The sequence below is a fragment of the Rhinolophus ferrumequinum genome, chromosome 21, assembly GCF_004115265.2.
Source record: "Rhinolophus ferrumequinum isolate MPI-CBG mRhiFer1 chromosome 21, mRhiFer1_v1.p, whole genome shotgun sequence".
Classification (NCBI taxonomy): domain Eukaryota; kingdom Metazoa; phylum Chordata; class Mammalia; order Chiroptera; family Rhinolophidae; genus Rhinolophus; species Rhinolophus ferrumequinum.
This window is the reverse complement of record NC_046304.1, coordinates 37,735,410-37,741,343: the sequence shown is the minus strand read 5'-3', so window position 1 is coordinate 37,741,343 and position 5,934 is coordinate 37,735,410. Positions and strand designations below refer to the sequence as shown.

Sequence of the window (5,934 nt, the reverse complement as noted above, 5' to 3'; positions counted from 1 at the left end):
TCTCCCTAGCCTGGGTGGGTGTGGGGAGCCTCACAGCCATGAAGGACTAACTGTTAATATTTTTTTTTATCTCCAAATGAGGTTAGGCATAGTTACAGAGACGCAGGGACAGGAATGAAGTCAGAAAGTGCTTGTCATCTGACTTTAACCTTTAGCACAATTATTTTGATAACACCGTGTTGTTTTTTTAAATAATACATTGCTATCAAAAATGGAAATGTTCCTGGCTTTCTCCTCCACCCCCACCCCACACACACTGGATGGAGCTGGCTTCTCTCAGCACCCTCACCACAGCCGGGTCCAGCCTTCACCCTCCCCGTTCTCCCTGCCCCTCCCCCTCAGGACTTCCAGGTTCTCTGCTGGAGACATAAATTATCCATGAGCTGTTAAGTTGGCTGCTTGTTGAACTGGAGGCTGAAGTGCTGATGAAATATTCAAGGATCTCAACTCTCAAATTCCCTGGTGGCCACGGGATAGGACTGGGGAAGATGGGATTAGTGTACAACACAAGGGACTCCAAGTCCTGACCCTAGCCCCCACTAAGGTGGGGTTGCAGCCCCACCAGGGAGGTGGAGAGGGCTGGTGAACTGGGGGGAGGGTCTCTGTGTAATCCATGGCTGTGGCTCAGAGGGCTTAGAGGAAGTGAGGGGAGGTTACAGATTTAGAACCCCAAGGAGAGCTGGCCAGCCCAGAGCCCACCCCACCCCTTCCTTAGTCCTGGCTGTCTAATCCTGAGCTTTTCCTGAAGTCATACTTCAAGCTGACTTGCCACAAAATTGATTTTCATCTATCTCTACCCCTACCACTGCATCCCACCTTTGTTGGGATGGAGAGACCTAAATTGGTGGCAATGGTGAGCTGGTGGGCAGAAGACAAAGGTTCAAGTCCCAATCCTGCCAGGAATTTGCTTGTGTGATTTTAGGGAAGTTCATCTGGCTCCAGTCTCAGTTTCCCCTTAGATACAAGGAAGGAGATTCTAATTAGACTGCTCCTTCTTTTTCTTCCTAAGGACTCTGGACAGGTGGGGGAGAAACGAAATTCCTGCGGTGTGTGTGTGTGTGTGTGTGTGTGTGTGTGTACTGGAGCGGGGAAGGGAGGGGTGGCTTCTCTGTGGGAAGGGCACCTGTCAGGGCAGGCAGGCTGGTAGGGTGGGTGGGGCCCTAGCTGTTTTAGCCTGTGTGAAGTCACCCAGGCCAGGAGCCGGAAGGGAGGTGACTCAGGGGGCAAGGCCTCGCCCCCTCCCGTCCCCCACCTAATCACTCAGGACCAGAGGAGGTGTTAAGACAGCCAAGGAGACCCAGGACCAGAATATATTCCTGATGTTTGCTGTTGGATTCCTGAAGTCCTGGAATTTCACCTGAGGGGTGGGGTTGGGGGTGGGCAAGGGAGGGCAACCCCAGGATAGACATTCTCAGGAGAGGTCCTGACCTTCCTCCAGCGGCTCCCCCGACTACCATCACTGGCCCCTGGTATCTCGCCCTGGCCTGTGCTATTTCTGGCTTGTCCTATCTCTGTTTTCTTGTCTCCCTGTTTTCCCTTGACATTCCATCCCCACCCACAGCTTGCAGTGAAGTATTGCTGGAGCTACCTCTATAATTAAGAGGCCTCCCCAGTGGCTGAGCACACACCCAAAGACCCAGCCCCAGGCCCTGGGCAGCCTCTGGCCTCCAGACTCCTGCCCTGGACAAAGGACAGCAAAACAGACAGGAGCACCCCGATACCCCCTCCCAGTGCCTAGCACCATCCTATCTTGTTCCTGCTCCCACACTGGGGGGGGGGTGCTTGGGCCCCCTCCCACCAGAAGAGTTTGGGAGCCAGAGGCTCTTCTGCAGCACCCAACGTCCTCTCCCCTGCTCAAGGATCACCCTGAGCCAGCCTCACCCCACCCCAACACCTGTGGGCAGGGGCAGGCTTGCAAATGGAGGCCCGTATATGTAGATCTAAATAAATTATAGATCAAGCTAACAAACTGTTAAACAAGATACACCTTGACAAGTAGACCTGCACAGTGTCCTGAAGGGCCAGGATGGAATGAGAATTCTGACTCCTCAGAACACGGCAGTGCAGAGATAACTGTCCCCTGGGCCATCTCCCCTTTCCTTTGAGGCCTGGCTGCCCCCACACTGCACAGGGCCTCCAGCACGTGTGTGGACACCCCCGCTCGCATGTCTGTGCTGTGCCCATCTTTCCCTCACAACTGCCCCCTGCCCCCCTTTGCTGGTGCACATACCACCATGCATGGTGCTACTGTTTGTTCTCAGGAGGAAGGACCAGAGTAAGGGCCCTGCAGGCCCTGCAAGGAAGGGTCAGTGCCGGGCAAGGAATTCCAGAGTGCCCGGTACCCGGAGTGTGGTCTCAAAGGGGAAAGGGATGAACTCTGTGTAGGCTGGTACCCTGGCCCCTTGAGGAGGGTCACAACCCCAGGAGGACCAGCCAGGGGCAGGGCGGGGGCTTCCAAGGGCAGGACCCAGGACAGAGGCCCCTCTCCCAGTCTATGGATGGCTCTCTCCCCTGAGGCTGAGAGCAGGCCCAAGCTCACAATGCTTCTTGATTTTTGCATTGCCTTTGAGTCCAGCCTGCCACTGGGACAGACTTCCCGTTGACTGCTCTCCTTTCCTGCTGCAGTGACGCCAGTGAGAGTTGCTGGGTGATGAAAAGAAACCATCGTCAGCTTGAAGTTTAGCAACCCATCTGCTCACCCGGTCTTTCTTGATAGAGGTAGCCATTCCTGAGGCCAGCTTAGGCCCAAGAGGAGGGAAGAAGGGTGTGTGTGGGGGAGGGGTGGGAGAGATTGAGGGTGGGTGTGTTTGCATGTATTGGGAGAGAGCTGACAGGGCTGGCAGTTGTGTGTCTGAATCTGAGCCCATGAGTGGGGAGTGTATACCCCTGAGGCGTGAGCACAGAGGCTGACTGGCTTGTGCAGACCTACATCTCTGCCTGTCTCTGTCTGGGGAAGGGGCCCCCACAGAAAAAGGGCCAAGTTTGAACAGACAGCAGAATCTCTTCTACCTCCTTATATGGCCCAGCTGCTCCTGGAGGATGAAGGGAAGTGAGATGAGGGAGAGGCGCTTGGCTGTTGTTCACCTTCCCCCAAGGAAGTGCCTCTTCATCCTCACCAGCTCCCCTCCCTCCCACCTGCCCCTCATAGGCCTGGACCCCTCTTTGCTAGTAATTTCTGTCTCTGGGGCAGCTTGGTGCCCTTTTCTTCTTTACTCTGAAGCCCCAGAAAGCTGCAAAGTTGAATGGTTGAATGAACCATATATATTCTTGGCAGCTCAGGGACTGCTTCCACTGAGCTCTGGGCAAGAGAAATGGGTTTAAATTGCAGGAATATGAATTGAAGTTAGACATCAGAAGGAACTTACCAGTGTTAGAATAAGGAGACGTGGGTGTTCAAGGGAGGCTGGACAATCTCCTTTTCTGGAGATCTGGCAAACAGAAGTCCCTGCCTTTAAAGGCTTAGAGGCAGGGGACTGGGTAAAATGGCCTTGTGGTTTTTCCTTCAAATTCAAACTACAGAGGAGACTGTGGCCAGAGCAGCTCTCATCCGATCCGATCGTATCCCTAGGCACCTCCTCACCCGGTGAGACTCCATCCCTGAAACAGACAGGTGATTCTAGTAAACATCATTTTCTGATCCCACAGATGAATCTTCAGTGCCTGATAGGCACATAGTAGGCACTTAATAAATGTGTAGAAAAATCTCTTGACCTGGGAGGAGAAACAGAGCTCTTATCCCAGTCTTTCTTGCTGCTGTGGTGGTGCCCCTATCCAGGCCCAGCCAGAGCCTGGGGCCAGCATGTTGTAGCATGCTCCAGGCTGACAGACAGGGAGAATTCTGGGGACACACACACGTATACACACATAGGCTTTATTCTGAAGCCTCTTTTCTGCCCCTCCACCACACCCAGGGTTCTCCACCCATCTGCAGTCAACCAGCCCTACCCTGCCTGTATGCTGAAGTCAGGAGAAAGGAAGGAGTTAAACCAGGCTTGGGTCTGGGAAGTGTGTGTCAGTGTGCCAGGTGGGGGTGGAGAGATGGAAGAAGGAGGAAGTGAAACCCTGGTGGATGGTGGCAGCAGCCTAGGGATTGCTCTTTTCCTCCCATGCTGGGGGCTGGCTACTGTACTGTGTGGCAGCGTGACAAGCAGTTGGGGAGGAAGGTAGGGAGAAAAATACAGAGATAAGCTGGAGGAGGGGCTGTAAGGGAAACAAAGCAAAGGACAGTGGCCCTGGCCTGCGGGATGGCAACTGGTTTGAGATGTTAATATCTCCCTGGTCCCCTCCAGGAAGACTTCTTGATGGCACAAGCCTCAGAAGTGAGACTTAGCTACTGTTCAGCCACTGTTCTTTTTTCTGGTGGGTAAAGTGGTCAAGGATGCTGTTGGGGTACCCAGCCCATCCTGTGTGCTAGCTTTGGGGCTATAAAGCTTTTAGAGGAAAGACCCTTTCTTGAATGACCACTCCCCAACCCCCCACGTCCCCCACCCCCCCCACACACACACACAGAGTGGCTAAGGTGACTTGTTTACACTTAGCCCTTTGGGAGTCCTTTGAGGGTTGGGATCATTTTGACTTTCTGTGTCACCAGGGTCTAACCCAGTGCCTAGCATACAGTTGTGCTCAATACTTAAATGTTGATGAATGAATGTAGGACCTTGGCACGCTGTACAGCCAACAGGAGGCATTAATTCCATCAACCACACAAAGGAGACTTTTGTCTTCTTAACCAATTGGGAAGTTCTTTCTGATAACTAACCCAGACTCTTCCCCTAACGAGAACTAACCCAGACTCTTCCCCTAACGAATGGTGCCTGCTGTCCCATTCCTTTTATGACTGTGTTGATTTCCTTTAGATCTGCTGCCTGATATTTTTCACAAACCCACCAATACTTTCTCTTAAATCATTACTCTTCTGTCTCTACCCAGAATATTTGTTTTTGCCGGTTTCCCAGCCCCTCCCCACTGCTTTGACATTTTATATCTATGCTGTTAGGAGAACATGTGGTTTAGTGGGCCTTGAAATTAGAAGAAAGTTGTTCTAGTTTTGGATGTGCCACTTTCTAGTTTTGTGACCTCTCTGAACTTCAGTTTCCTTATCTTTGAAATAAGGATCATTTTGTGGTCCTAACAATTTTTCAGAATCGTCATGAGAATTAAAAAACCCCGTATCATTTACTTAAATTCTAACATTTAGCAGTTGTCCAAGTGATTTCACAAACCTTACTTCATTTCATCCCCCTACACACCCAGGTTAGAGAGATATAGCTAATGTACCCACTTTCACAGAGGAGAAAAGGAGTGAAAGATGAAGTAACTTGACTAAGATCATACAACTAGTAAGAGGCAGGACCCAAACCCTGTCCTTCTAATTCTAAATCTCATGAGCACTCCCTCCATCTTTGGGTAAGAAACCCCAAACCAGCAAGAAGTCTATGAAATGCTATACAAGTATGTTATTACGACTTTGTGGCAAGGGTGAATAAGCCCAAAGAAGCATCATGCCTGACGCTGAGTTGGCTGGCCAGTGAAGGCATCTGTCCTTTCCCATGGCGCCCTCTGACTCACCTGTTGGACAGGTAGGGGGAAAGGGGAGAGTCAAGAGTCTTACCTGCTCAGAGGTAGGGTGGGGTAAGACATACTCCATCCCTCCCATTAGTTCTTTCCTTAGTCTTACTGACAGTTCCTTGCCCAATCAGGAGAAAGTAACCTTATATTTGCCAATAGGTGCAGAGTTAGGATGGAACCTCAAGTTGGAGGCCGTCCCCAGAGCCGACTGGCAGTCCTTGGGGCCAATGGCTAGCGGATAAACAGAGGCGGCGATGGAAGAGGACTGGGGACGAGGCTCCGCCCCTCGATGGGACAGTCAGGCGAGGCAGCCAGTGAGACCGCTTCAATGGGTGGGCGTCTCCCTCAGGGGCGGAGCCTCGAGGG

General features: G+C 52.0%; 1 long non-coding RNA gene across 1 annotated transcript; it reads right to left on the bottom strand.

The window, feature by feature from the left end:
• Positions 1-402: 402 nt before the first annotated feature.
• LOC117013557 (uncharacterized) lies at positions 403-5,877 on the bottom strand. Its single transcript, XR_004421349.1, has 3 exons — positions 5,612-5,877; positions 3,366-3,597; positions 403-2,643 (listed from the first exon to the last, which is right to left on the bottom strand). It is a non-coding gene; the product is annotated as an uncharacterized LOC117013557 (long non-coding RNA).
• Positions 5,878-5,934: the final 57 nt, after the last annotated feature.